This window comes from Colobus angolensis, unplaced genomic scaffold (genome assembly GCF_000951035.1).
Source record: "Colobus angolensis palliatus isolate OR3802 unplaced genomic scaffold, Cang.pa_1.0 Scaffold386, whole genome shotgun sequence".
Classification (NCBI taxonomy): Eukaryota; Metazoa; Chordata; class Mammalia; order Primates; family Cercopithecidae; genus Colobus; species Colobus angolensis.
Genome location: NW_012117221.1, coordinates 1,055,111 through 1,070,522, shown reverse-complemented (window position 1 = coordinate 1,070,522; position 15,412 = coordinate 1,055,111). Strand labels below are relative to the sequence as shown.

The following is a 15,412-nucleotide window of genomic DNA, read 5'->3' as shown; positions in this document are numbered from 1 at the left end:
CGGTGGACACGCGCTCGCTGGGGCGGAGGCAGAGCGCAGTGGCGCCTCCACCTGGCAGATGCCAGTGGAGAGGGGCGTCTGACCGAATGTGGGACCCGAGCACGTGCCGTTACAGGGAGGCTAAGGCCACTGAGTGTTCAGGGCACCTTCTAGCTCCGGCCAGACGCTTGGGCTCCACCTGGGGACATTTACAATTTGGGAAGGGCTGCCTTGCCCAAAGATGACCAAGTTCTCAACATCAAGTCGGCCGAGGGTAGGGTATATCTCCAGAGAGGCCACCCTTCTGGTAAGGCGATATGTGGCCTTAAAAGAAGCCGCGAGTTTTTAGTCCTTGGTGCTAGGCTAGGCTTCACAATGTATTAGCTGTGAAAGCTCGGGCAATTCACTTAACCACTCTGAACCTCAGTTTCCTCATCTGAAAAAAATGAAGGATCACGGAGGTGTCATTAGAGACAAATGAGAGACAGTATATAAAGGTGCTTTGTAAAGGGCAATCACAGACATCTGCTCTTATTATCATTATCCTGTGACATTCTGGATGGAAATCCTTCCAGGGTCTTCTGTTCACTGCATCTGACAGGAAAAGTAGGATCTACTCACTAAAATACTTCACCTATTCTTTACTGAAACAGGATACCATGTGGTACTAATGTGAGTCTTTTGTGACAGGTCCTGGACTGGATGTGAGAAGTGGATCAGGCCTGGTCCAAAAGGAGATCAATGCCAAAGACAAACAAAATGCCTCTTCACATTAAGGCAGGACCTGCTAGAATTCCCAACATTCATATGCAAACTTTTCTTCATAAAATGAAATAAATACTGAAATAACTAAAGTGGCCTCTTTAGATCCACAAGATTTAAAGGCATGTTAAAAAATAAACACATCAGGCCTGATGTGATGGCTCATGCCTGTAATCCCAGCACTTGGGGAGGCTGAGGCAGGTGGATCACCTGAGGTGAGGAGACCAGCCTGGCCAACATGGTGAAACACCGTCTCTACTAAAAATACAAAAAATTAGCTGGGCATGGTGGCAGGCACCTGTAATCCCAGCTACTCGGGAGGCTGAGGCAAGAGAATCACTTGAACCTGGGAGGCAGAGATTGCAGTGAGCCGAGATCACATCACTGTACTCCAGCCTGGGCAACAAGAGTGAAACTCTGTCTCAAATATATATATATATGTACATCAAATTTTCCCAAACCACCTGCTTCCTGAACAAATGCTGCCATTTCAACTAAATTGCCCTTTCAATTTTCACAGAGGTTCACCTGTCACTGATGAACAATTTACTCCTCTGACCAAGGATGGAAGCACTCACCAAAATCATTTACTGATGGATTGTTTTCCCATCTTTTTCATAACAAGTGTAGGTGGAGCTGTTTGTTTCATAAATCCAACCAGTGCCAGATTCTACATCCCACTCCAGTATATCAGAAACCTACTTTCTGGCTAAGAACCATCCTTTTCTTCAAATGTATCCTTTTTTCTTCATTTCCAGCACAAGCCCCAACAGGACAAGTTATTTAAAGGGGGTTTGCTCACAAATAAACAAAGTTGTTATTGCTTCAGCAGAGTGATTGTAGAGAATACCAAGATGAGGAAAATGAGACCAGAGAGGTTGAACGACTCAGCTACATTATAAAGCTGAGATTTAAACTCAGATCACACTCACCAGAGTCCATGCTCTTAACCACTAAGCACCAGGCTTGGCCAATGATATGGAGATAGAAGCAGGTCCCAGGAATAAACAATTGAACCAGAAATGGTCCTTCTACTCCCAGCTATACAGATATTTTAAAAGTATAATTGAGCACAACAGTGTGAATGTACTTATTGTCATCAAACCATATGCTTAAACGTGGTTGAAATTTTAGGTGTTTTATATTTAACCGCAATAAATTTTTAAAAGGAGTAACGGAATGGGGAGGTGGAGAAGGAAAAAGGCCTGGGCATCCTTGGGAAGTGAACAGTTGGAAAGATCTGAACTCTGAATAGAAGAATCAGGGTTGGGGACACACATCCAAGTGTCATCTACTTTGCAGTTACAGTTAAAGAAATGAGAACAGCCAGCATGAGAAAACAGAGCAAGAAGAGGAGAGAGCCCAGCAAAGAAGACTGATTAAGCATTGTCTGAGAAGTAGAAGGAAAAATCCAAAGGGATTTACAGCAAAAGCCACAAAGAAGGAAAGAGGTCTTCAATAGGGCCATATGCTTCTGAAAGGTCATGGGGGATGCAGATGAAGAAGAGGCCATTGGATGGCTGTCAGGAAGCCATGAGTGACTTGTGTCCGGAAGGTGAGCTTGGAAGCACTTACAAGAATTGAGGAACGACTGCTACCAAGTGAATGTTGAAAATAAAACAAACAAACAAAAAGGAGGATGAGTGAGAGGTCAGAAAGAAGCATCCATGAGTACAAACTGCTTCTTTCAGCCCTTCGGATGTGAAAGATGGGTGGAGAACAGGAACATAGCCTATGGGAAGCAGGGTCTAGTGGAAAGGGTTTTTAGGTCAGGTAAGACTTGGACATTTGGGGGTCAAAGCAAATTAGACAACAGGGAAATGAGGCCAAAGACATAGCCAAAAGGCAGGTGAATATTAAAGTTTCTAACTAGTCAAGAGGACATTCAGATGAGCATCACATTAGCCAGTTAGCCTTGGGAAGAAGGAAGAACGAAACAGGAAAGGAGGATGAAATGGATAAAGACAAGAAGAAAGTTTGAGTTGAAGTCTCGGGAGAGAAGTTAAGTGAGTTTGCATCAGATGAATTGGTTTTCTCAATTGAATAAAGAGTCATTGATTAAGACTGATGGCGTGGGGTTGGGGCTTCAGAAAAATAGAAATAGTTTGTAAAGAAGCTATAGGAAATGAGAAAGACTAAAACATGGTTCCTAACCAGAAACATGCATCAGAATCTCCTGAAGACCTGCACAGAATTACATTTCTATGGGGTGAGGCAGGGGTTAGGGATGGGTTTAGAGCCTTTGTATTAATTGAATTTACCAGGAATAGACTACAGACTCATGACCAATTGTGTGTACTTCCTAAGTGATTTTTAACTGCCCTGAGACCCACAATAAAAAAAAGCTTGTGTTTATTCAGTGTTGAGGATTATCAAAGCAGGTATCACAAAAAGCCAAACAGAGGAAATTAAAAATGCTTCTGGCCAGGTAGGAAGTGTAACAGACTTGTTCATATATACATTTTTCTTTTTTTGCGGGGGGGCTGGCCAATTTGTGAACTCCTTCCCATCTTTGGGGAATTCCCATATTATAGCCATAGTAAGAGGCAGAGCCACATCCTGTGGTAGAAGCTGGGAGGTCTCAGACACTTATTCCCCAGATCCCCCTGAAGCCATGGTATGGCACGCAATCTGGGCTCAGTCAGGCATGTACACCTGCCAAGAATTTTGGAGACACAGCATTTTAGAGAATTTCTTCAGGCTAGGAGCTCACCTTTGGTTGTACCCATTGCCCAAGCTTCCTTCTTTGGATGTTCCATCTCTTCTGTGAGCTACCTAATACAATTTCATTTCATTCTTTTTCTGCTCCTATCAACTAGAACCTACTTCTGTTTCTTGGGACCAAGAACCCTAGGTGAGACAGGAAGGCACATGAAATGACTGCCTGATGGTTGGCCAAGGAGCAGAGGGAAAATCTTTTCTCCTCTTCCAGCACTTCTCCTTTCAACTCTCTAAATTTTAGTATTTTAAAATCTTTGAACCCATTACAAACACAGGCGTTTAAAACCCAAACTATGCTATTTATTTAATTACATATTGTATTTATGTAACATACATATTGTATAATTATGTTATACATAATTATATATGTATATATGTAAAAAAAATAACACATTGTATAATTATTTTATATTAGACATGGCCTGGTATCAAGAAAAAAAAATCATAGTCTAGTGCCACAACGATATTGGTGACTATTTGCCCTCCAAAGATTTAAAATCTGGAAGCAGACATCACAATAGTGCATAATGTATATAACAAATCACTAGTTCTTGCTGGGACATTAAATTGTGTTGTATAAGCACCATCTGTACAGTTTAATGTTTTTTATGACAGATGCTTCATTGCAAAGCATTATACAAAAAGGATACAGAATGCTAGATATGAAAAATAGATGTTTTGTTAATAAAAATTTCAGAATCTATTTTGGAACCTGAGTCCTTTGAGAATCACAAATGATCACAGCTGATTCCCTTGTGAGGAAAATAAGAGCTCTGTATACCAAAAGGGAAATGACTTGCCAAGGCCTGTTGTGTAAAAGTCAGTCTTGTTGAGCGAGAGTTACGAGTGTGACATTTCCCAGCAACCTGAAGCTTCCCTTGGACAAAAGTAATTTTGAAAGGAATGCCAGGATCCCCTCAAGTGTTTATATTTGTGTTAGTTCTCTTTTGCCTGGGATCTTTTGAAAATAAATGGTCATTTAAAACATATGTGATAGCTGCACAGAATCAAAAGAAGAACATTGCCTGTGGTCCTCTTGGCTCCTGTGGTTGCTAGCTCTTTGGGAAAGTTGATGGGATTTCAAGTATATGCTATTTTTCTCCATGGGATCCGAATGATAGATTCATACAGGGAGTCCCCATGGAGCAAGAAGACAGAGAAAGAAGTCAGAAAACAGCACCAATGTGAAAAATAAACTAGACTGAATGCCGCTTAAGGTATATATTGACTAAGGTCTTTACAGAGCAGATTGAAAATAAGCAATTGGAAATCTGGCTAGAAATGAATATTAGTACTTCACTGCGATGGTTTCCTTTTCTCTTGGTTAGGTTTGGCAATGTCAGTTGATCCACATGAGTCCCTAGAGGAAACTGGATAGATAAGGAGAGTGTGCGGGAATCAATTAGAGCCGAATGGTTAGAGATCATTCTACATTTACTTTGTTGTGGTACTATGGACAAATCACATAATAGATTGGAATGACAGTTTCCTTACATTAAGATGGAAATGAAAATATGTGATGTCCAGTCTCACTGGGTTGTCATATCTGATGAGTTTAAATACTGTGTTATTCAGATGTTGGTCCAGAGTAGTAGTCCTGTTAATGACAAAAGTTTTGAAAAGTGGGATTAGGAAATAGGAGGTAGATATGACACAGAAAAGACAGGAACTCTGAAGACAAGTTGGAATCTCAGCCCTCTCACAGGGATGTTATATTAAATAAGGAATCTCAGCCCTCTCACAGGGATGTTGTAATAAATAAGGATAACAGATGTAAAAGGCTTGTGATTGGCCATGGTAGGTGCTCTGGAAATGGTAGGTCTCGATCACTCAACCCAATCATTGCTTCATTAAAAATGTCATAGACCAAGTTAAGTGAATGACTTGATTTTCTCCACACTTTTATGTAGACTTTTTTTAAGGGCTGAGCTATCGGTATTCTTAACATTCCTCCCATTAGTCAATACTTCTCATTTTCCATCTTTTAAACAAGGGATTCTGCCCTATGTCATTTATTATCTAGAAATGTCTTTACTAGACTCTGCTTTTAATGATTCTTAGACATCTACAGTCTTATTTTTTATACTGAGCCAATCTAACAATCATAAATAAGAAGGAATTTAAAAATTTAAGAGGAGATAGATTAAATCCTAGGAAAATATGGGAAGAACAGCTTAATTTTTGAGTATTAGGAAGAGAGTTATACGCCTACATATTGAAGGTGCTCTGTGGTAGAAACAATTCTAAGTTTGGCTATGAATTAGCTACAAACTAGAAAGTCTTTGGGAAGGCCAGGTTCTACCCCAGCCTGGTTATTTGATGCCAGTAGACACAGTCGGGTCATTGGCTTCTCAGAGAGCTTAGGGGCCAGTCTAGTTTACCTTAGCACAATGACCACGATGTGCCCCGTCAGCTTGGAATCCCTTTTTGTAGTGTGGCCATCAACACTTTCATTGTTAACCATGTTTCAATAATGTTGTGTACATTCTGCAAGTCAGCACTGCTGACAAGAGAGAAATTTCCTGCGGGGTTGGCAGTGGAGGGATGGTGGCCTGCCCACTAAATCCTGTCCACCCTGCTGGCTGGGGAATGAATAATGAAATTGGGAAAGCCTAGCTTCAGCTCCTACCACCTATGGATGCCGTGCCTGCCTGATACCTTTGGGAATGACAGAGGTCTCAACTGCCTGCCCACCCCTTGCACACCCTCCATATATTGAGTAAACGGATCCTGGACCCCTCTGAGCCTGTCCCACTGAGAAGTAGCCAGCCAGTCTCAAAAATTGCTCATTACTAATGTGTGATCCTCCCAGCCAGGGCCTCTGGGACAAATTGCCTTTCCCCCAAAGCAGCTCGTGGTACAGTGGAATGAACATAAGACAAAGTATCAAACTTAGGTCCTAATCATAACTCTGCCACTTACTGTGTGACTTCATACAAGTCACTTGCCTGCTCTGAACTAAGGTTCTCTATTTGTAAAATGGGAATAGGTTTTCCATCTGTAAACTGGGAACAGGGATAGCTAACTAGCCCCATTAGATTGAAGTTCATGAATGAGAAAGTTCTTTGAGAACTACAAATGCTCTGAGAGTGAAGAACTACAGTGAAATAAAATACTTCAAAATTAGGGCTTAGGGACATGCTGACCGGTTGGTGGGAAGATGTTTAGAAGACTTTGCAGGCTGGGTGCAGTGACTCACACCCACAATCCCAGCACTTTGGGAGGCTGAAGTAGGAGGATAGCTTGAGGCCAGGAGTTCAAGATCAGCCTGGGCAACATAGTGAGACCCCCACCTCTACAAAAAAAAAAAAATTAAATTAGCCAGGCACGGCAGCATATGGTTGTAGTCCCACCGACTCAGGAGGCTGAGGCAGGAGGATCACTTAAGTCCAGGAGATCGAGGCTACAGTAAATCACGATCATGCCACTGCACTCCAACCTGGATGGCAGAATGAGAGCTCCACATCAAAAAAAAGATTTTGCAACATTCTTTCTTTCTTTCTTTTTTTTTTTTTTTTTTTTTTTTGAGATGGAGTCTCGCTCTGTCGCCCAGGCTGGAGTGCAGTGGCATGATCTTGGCTCACTGCAAGCTCCGCCTCCCAAGTTCATTTTATTCTCCTGCCTCGGCCTCCCAAGTAGCTGGGACTACAGGCGCCGGCCACCACGCCTGGCTAATTTTTTGTCTTTTCAGTAGAGACGGGTTTCACCATGTTAGCTAGGATGGTCTTGATCTCCTGATCTCGTGATCTGCCCGCCTCAGCCTCCCAAAGTGCTGGGATTACAGGCATGAGCCACTGCGCCCGGCCCGACTTTGCAACATTCTATAGCCACTGTAGACTCAGTGCACCGGGAGAAAAGGCTGTGCTAACACATAAGATAAAATATGCTTTCAAGTTTTTGGATGGATTTCTAAGATAATCAAGCCAGTAAATGAAAGTGCCAGCACCACCTGGGGCTCTCATTCACTCCTTGATGTTTCTCAGTCACTCCAGTGATTTCTCCTTCATGGGGTCTGAAGACCAACAGCCCCACATTCTGATCTACATATCTAATTAGCTTAAATACATGCAGAAAAGAGTGTAGCAGTCGGAGGATGAGATGAGAGAAACAGAGATAAGCAGAAGAGAAGGAAACAGAAAAACTTGGATCTTTTGTCAGTTGTGTGTGTGTGCCAAACCTATATTTGAATGCTGTTTGGTCTGTGTTTACTTTAATGTGTTCTTCTTTCTGCATTCATTCAGAGCTAAATTTATCCCACTAGAGGAAGGCATACTTGGGGAGGTGGGGGTGGAAAAAGAGCAGACACAAAGGCGGCTGCTTGACTGGGAGCCAGGAGCCTTGTGGAGTTCCCTGGAAGAAGACAGTGGGAGCCAGTACATGGAAGGTAGCCACTCCAGAGGCTCTGTGAGGACCCTGTGCAGACTTGACAAGGGAAGGTGTTTCCACAGGAGCCTCCGCGCCCTTCGCTTTTGAGGAGAGAGTGACCAGGAACAAGACTTTAGAACTTATAAATTAGAAAAAGCAGTTCCATAACTCCCATGAGCTCCCAAATCTGGCCCAACCCTTCAGGAAATGAAGACTCAGCAGCTCTCTGGGCCTCCCCAAGGAAAACAGTGTCTGTGCCCATGGAAAGAAGAAGGGCAGCTGGCAGGACCACTTCTGCTGCAAAGGTGATCTTGCTTTCTATTGGAGGGTCATGCCAGTTGTTTATCTGCTGGGGTAATGTCTCTGGGATGGGAGGGGAGGAGAGGGAGGTTGTTGCATTCCACCTTCTAGGTTGGATTAAGTATTGTGCCCCTATAACTGGAGGTAGGATCATTAATACTCCCTGGGCTGCGACCCAGGTACCTCCTGCTGGTCCTTCATGATTTTCTTTCTTCTCATTCAGTTACCATCTTTCCTCCTCTAATTCCTTACTTCTCACTCCCCCTTAATGAGCCCTTCTTACACTATCTTCTGTCAGTGGACAAGTCATTGAAATTGAGATAGCTTTTCCTATGATCAGAGATTTCTCTGTTAGAATTGAAGACCTTTCTGTAGAACAAGTAGTCAATTTCCATCTGCGACTCTGTCCATCATTATGAAACTTCCCTTCATTGATTTGGGGGAAGGGAGATTTCTAGGATTCTGGGATGGTTCTCCTTTGTTTTAGGCTCAGATAAGTCACCACAGCATCTTGCCAGAGCTTTACCCTGTATTTGGCGTCTAGTACCCTCCACTCCTCCCCAGAGAACTTGACACCTTCTTCATCTGTTCGTCCCATTCCAAATTTGGTGCTTTCTCATACCATGAGCTATGCTTGGAATGCAGCTCCCCCTCCTTCTTCTAACTTTCCAAGTCCCTTCTTGTTAACTTCACAGAGTTCCAGAAATCCCACCCCCTCTGGGCATGCTTGTCAGTCCCTTTGGGAAGGATAAGTGGTTATCCCTCCTAATTCCAAACATAGCGTGATTTGCAAATTGAATGCTCAACTTGTCACTCTTTCAGTTAATTCTAAAAATTATAAAGTCGCAGCCTCGAAGGAGCTCTTGTCAGATTAATTGATGTCCCATAACCCACCATGATCATTGTTTGCATGTGATGAAGCTACTTAAGTTGGGAGGAAGCATAGATTGGACAAACCTGAACTTATCTTCCAGTTCTTACCACTTAATGACCTTGAGAAATTTACTTGACTTCTCTGAGCTTAAGCTATTCTGTCTGTAAAATGGGAAAGATAATAGAATTCATTTCACAATATTATGGTGACAATCAAACGAGATAATGTATACAAAGCTCCTGGCATATTGCAGATGCTCAATGAATTCTATTTTCTAATTATGAGCATAATCTTATTTATCTGTTGACACCTATATCCTTCTGGATGTTGACACCTATATCCTTCTGGATGTGTTTCTACATGCCTGTGTTCCAGTAAAAACTCCTGAGTGGCATGTTCAGCCCAGCACCAGTTGTGCCCAAGTGTACCCAAGATGGCCCTTCAGACTAGACCAGCATTTGCTCATGAATGTTCCTGACTGGTTGCTAACCTAGTCATTGCCTCTTACCTGTAAAATTTGCATTCCAAGGTCTTTTGACGCTGTACAAACCTTTTTGTAACATTTTGACTATGCCAAATTCTGCATTTATTATGAGAGGTGGAAGACAAAAGTCCAAAGTGTTCTACTGTGTGGTTTTTGCTACCATTCAGAACAGTGATTCTAAGCTTTAGGGGAGAAGAGTTCACAGAATCCTTTCAAGAATCTGGTAAGAACTATAGACTCCTTCTCAGAGCAGTGCACATGCATATAGCATTGTATGTATAGTTTCTGGGGTCTCAGGAATTCCTTGAATTCTTCTAAGGACATTCTTAGAAGACTCATGGACTCCTGGTTAAAAAAAAAATCTGCTCTGGGTCTTAGAGTATCAGAGCAACTGAGAGGAACAAGAGAAAGTGGGTTTATCTTCAAGACCCAGGAAGCTCCCTTTGGGTGTGAATGGAAGAGCACAAGAAGTCTGGCCAACTCCTACCCAGCCTGAGAGCCCCTCTGACCTAGCCAACCATTGGTTGTCTGAGCTCTGAGAGCTGCCCTTCCCTAGTTCTGCTCGCAGTTGATGGCACAGAAAAGACACACATGCCAATGAATCCCCTCTCTGGGCTTGGGTTACTGCCACTGCCTTTCTTCCAACCAAAGCTTCCTCTGACTCCATGTCTACCCAGCCTTTAGTTCTTCTGGGGAGAACAGCCTTTACCCAATCTCCCCAAGAAGGTACCTCCCTTGAATCTACATACAGTAGTTACCTTTTCAATCTATTGTTGCCTCCCAGGATAAGCTTGAAAGTGCTTTCTATTCTAGGTGGAAACAAAAACAAAAATAGATTTCAGGACCCCAAGTTGCAAACTCATTTAAATAAAACATAGCACTGTGTTGAAATAGAATAAGAAAACGGTTTGTCCACATCAGCCTCAAACAGTGTTAAGTCCACCTCATCAGGCACCTTCACAAATATCCTCCAATATTCAAAATCCACTTTCCAAAAGCCTGCCTGGCTTTTCCCCCCAACCACAGTTGGGTGAAGTCATTTTACTTCCAGTTTGGAAGTTCCAGCCAGAATCTGAGCTTAGTCCAAAACTATTGGACTCTGTGGCTTCCAAGGAAAACAGTCTGTCGCTGATTTAAAGACACTGTTAGGTTGGTGCAAGCCAAAACAAATGGAGCAGGCTTTTCATTAATAAGGAGGAAGCAGCCCTTCCAAGGTGGTGACCTAATAAAGCAAGCGACATATGGGCATCAGGTTTCAAACCCCAGCACCAGACAGACTCAAGATTTCACACTTGCCCTCTGAGCCAATAAAACCCTTAACTTGATAATCCCACTATTTAAAAAACATTGTAACAGTCCCAGCCCACAGAGAAAACGTTTATTTGCTAAGAATATGACCACTGGTGGAAAAAAAAAACGGGCAAAGGTACACTTTTGCCATTTTACTTTCATAGAAGTAAAAACTAGTATTTTTGAGATCTGATAAGGCAGAAACAAACTAACGCAAGTAAAAACTTGAAAGTTTCCAACAGTCTTTTTAAATTAAATAAAGGTATGAATTGAGGATTGGAGAGGATAGTCTTGAACCTAAGTTATTTTTAAATTTATTTATTTATTTTTTATAAATAGAGATAGGGTCTCACTATGTTGCCCAGGCTGGTCTCGAACTCTTAGGTGCAAGCAATCCTCCCACCTCGGCCTCTTGAAGTGCTGAGATTATAGGCATGAGCCACCTTGCCTGGCCTATTTTTAAATTTAATAAACACTTACATGGTGCTGACTGTATTATTGAATTCATTCAAAGTGCTTTACATATATTAACTAATGTAATCCTCATATCAGCCTATGAGGGCAGCACTATTATTATCCAAATTCCACAGATGAGGTAACTGAGGCACAGAGTGCTTCCAGTCAGACAGCTTCTAAGTGGCAGATGTAATAATATCAGGTGATGAGCTTACTGTTTACCATATGTGACTGTGGGGAAGTATTTAAGTATCAGGAACATTTAGCAGTATTATAAAAAAAATTGTATATTTCAAAATAGCTAAAAGAGAGAACTTGAAACATTCCCAACACATAAAAATCATAAAAGCTTGAGGTGCTGGATACCTCACATATCCTAACTTAATCATTACATATTTTATGCATGTAACAATATACCACATATACCGCATACATATGTACAAATATTATGTATCAATAAAAAATTTAAGAATAAAAAACACACATTTGAAAGAGACAAAAGGGATACTTTTTTTTAAGTACTTGGACTGTCATCCTCTCTAAGGAATAAGGCCTCAGATAACAAACATTAAAAGGACAATCAACTAAGCTGACTTCCTTCCTTCCTTCCTTCCTTCCTTCCTTCCTTCCTTCCTTCCTTCCTTCCTTCCTTCTTCTCCCTCCTTGCTTCCTGCCTGCCTGCTTTACTCCCTCCTGCCCTCCTACTTTCCTTTCTCCTTCCTTTCTCTCTCCCTCCCTTCCTTCTTCCTTCCTTCTTTCCTTCCATTTCTTTCTCTTTCTTTCCTTCCTTTTTCTTACCTTTCTTCCTGCCTGCCTTCCCTCTTTTCCTCCCTTTCTCCTTCCTTCACTTTTTCTTTTCTTCCTTCCTTCCTGCCTACCTGCCTTTGCTCCCTCCTTCCTTCCTTCCTTTCTCCTTCCTTCTTTTCTCCCTCTCTCCCTCTTTTCCTTCCATCCCACCTTCCCTCCTTCCATCCCACCTTCCCTCCTTCCATCCTGCCACATGTATTGGCCCACATTTTGAACCAGGCATTGTCCCATGTGCTAGAGATCAGCTGCCTTTTTTCCACCTAGAATCCAGGGAAGGGAGAGAGACATTAAGAGTAGAGAAGTGCACACTGTAACTTAGGAATGCTCTGAAGCAAGCCAACACTAAGGGGAGAAAGTGGCATGGGGGTGATGGTTTAGGTATGGGAGGAGGAAGTGACAATCAGAGAACCCTGAATGGAGTTGTGCCAGGGCAAAGGGAGCAAGGGCAGGGGTTCGGGGAGAGGAGGCCAGAGAGTGGCCCCACCAGATCTCGGCCTTGGGAGGGGTTAAGCAAACTGCAAAGTGATGTATTTACATTTTAAAAGGTCACTCCAGCTGCCAGGGATGAGGCAGGGAAGAAGATGTGAGAAGGGAAACCAGGAGGATCCTGCAGGATTCCTGAGAGACCTGCAGAATGGTGTTGTAGGGGTAGATGGGGCAACAGCCCCCAAAGATGCCCACATCCTAATCCCTGGAACCTGTGAATACATCATCTTCAATAGCAAAAGGGACTCCGAGGAAGTGGTGGTATTAGGGTGGGCACAGGCCGGTGGGGCGGCCCTGATGGAACTAATGTTTGGACAGAGCCAGGAGACCTTCACTCTGGGGTTGGAGGGGGCAGTAGGAGGGGACAAAAATCCAAAGTCAGCTGAGGAGGGGCCAGAACACATGAGCAAGGGGAACATGGACCCCTTGGGTTCCAATCACAGCTTCGAAGCTTACAGGGTGAGTTTAAACTTGAGAAAAGCACTGCATTTCTCTCACATCAGCTTTCTCAATCAGAAAATGAAATTAATAGTGCCTAACTCATATCAGTGTTTTGAGGGTAAAAGTATATAATCCATGTAAATCCCCTGGCACAGTGCCTGGCAGGTACTAAGCACTCTCATAAATGCCAGTCAGCAGCATTCTCACAAAAGGGGTGGGGGACAGTGGCTAAGAGCATTGGCACTGCAAGGCTCCGGGTTCCAACGCCAGCTCCATATTTATTAGCAGGGGGGAGCCCTGGGCAAGGTACTTAACCTCTCTGTGCCTCAATTTTATCCTGGGTAAACTGAGGATAATAACATCTGTCTTATGGGATTCATGAGAAGGTCTGCATTGGCTTTTATTATTCTGCTGATGAGGATGATAAATAATGCACAGATTATGAAATGAAAACCTCGAGGGTCGATTTACTACATCAGAGTCTTTGTAATCAGCTATTTAAATGACTCGCTATTTCTGCCTTATCAACATGCAGCAAAAGGAGGATGAGGCTAACATGAAATCCATGCACAATAAATAAAGATGCTGTCAGCTTTGCCTTAAGGGCGATTTCACAATGCTGTGAACTCTATGATGCACAACCAGGCAGTGAAGGCCTTTGCTTTGAGGAAATCACAATGAGTCTGCAAGAAGATGCAGAGCCAACCTTGGAGAATTAATAGCCTATGCCTGTCAGTTGTTCCCATTTTAATCTTCCACCCCTCCCTTGCCAGTCTAGCTGTGGGCCTCTGAGTCCCTACACCTGAACCACATTGAGGGTCAGGGACCTTGGCATTTAATGGTGTTTGGAAAACACTCAAATCATTTATGCCAAAAACAGGGGTGACAATACTATTCCCACTGGGCGGGGTCATTGACTCGGCAGTTTGACCTACACAAGTGGCCCTTTTATGGGCAAAACGATGACCCTGAGCTCCACAATCTAAAGAGCTAAGTGCTCGGTGCATAGCATGTCCTTAAGCGCTTTCTGAAAGGACTCCCCAGACAGTAGGGAGGGTAATGCATGTACACTTGACATATCTTATCAGAGAAGCCCAAGACAGCCTGCCTGCCTCTCCTCCTTGGGACGTTAGTGAAGGAGCCAGGGGAATTCCAGAAGGAAGGCATGTGACACTCTGCATGTGACAGGCCTGGGTGTAACCAGGAACCATGTGGCCTCCATCACAGTTGGTCACTGTGTTGATACCAACTCCCCGACCATGTTGTGGGTTGCATCACTTGGGCTCGGGGGGTTTTACTCACCCCGTAAAGCCCAATGATTCATACTGTGGTCTGTGACAGCAGCAGCAGCATTACCTGGAGTTTGTTTGAAATGCAGATTATCAGCACCCTGAGACCTTCTGAGGTAGAATCTGCATTTTTACAAACTGCCCTAGTGATCTGTGCACAATCCAAGTTTGAGAAGCACAGATCGAGAGCCTACCGGGTCTCAACTGTGACTGCACATCAGACTTTTAAAGGTGGGATGATTTAAAATTATACCCTTACCCAAGGCCCATTCCAGACTAACTATATCAGGATCCATTTGTAAATTTCCTAGGTGATTTTACTATGCAGCCAGGATTAAAAACCACAGATGTCACTGATGGTGATGATGGTGATGATGATGATGGTGATGGTGATGAAGATGGCAATGATTGCAGGTAACATTACTTCCTTCCACCCCACTTACATGTGCTGAACTCTTCTTACTACTGTTTAACTCATCACAATTCTGTGAAGAAGTACTAGCATTGTCTCCACTGAAGAAATGAAAAATTAAGAGACTGCCACAGGTCATAGAGCACAGATGTGGCAGAGCCAGAATTTGCACTTTTAACCTCTCCACAAATCACTGAGCCTGCCTCAGACTGACTTCATCCAGAATTTCTGGGGGTGGGGCTTAGGTGTCCACATTTTAAACTTATGCACCAGGTAAATCTAATTCATACTGAAGTGTAAGATGTGAGAACCATGTTTTATCCACTCCCCAAGAGGCTTGTTTAATTTAAGGCTTTAGACATTTAAAAAAAATCAGAGCTATAATGAGTTTGCTCAGCAGTTACTCTTGGCATCATCTATTGGGGCAGTTCAGATACATGGCTGTTCATTATTTATATGACAAAGATATGAATCCTGAGTGTCCACATTCCTTCCTCACTAATAACTGCTCAGGTCTTCTCATTACAGATGGTCTTAGCTTTAGTCCAGGTTTCACCTTGTAGTTCCAAATGATTCCTGACTCAGAGTTTTCTTCTTCTTTTTTTTATTTTTTTATTATTTTTTTTTTTATTATACTTTAAGTTCTAGGGTACATGTGCATAGCGTGCAGGTTTGTTACATATGTATACTTGTGCCATGTTGGTGTGCTGCACCCATCAACTCGTCAGCACCCATCAATTCATCAT

The 15,412-nt window shown here is 42.9% G+C and overlaps 1 protein-coding gene across 3 annotated transcripts in view; it reads right to left on the bottom strand.

The window, feature by feature from the left end:
* PALM2 (paralemmin 2) overlaps nucleotides 1-15,412 on the bottom strand; it is a 476,431-nt gene that overhangs the window by 175,455 nt on the left and 285,564 nt on the right. The gene's annotated exons all lie outside the window — the stretch shown is intronic.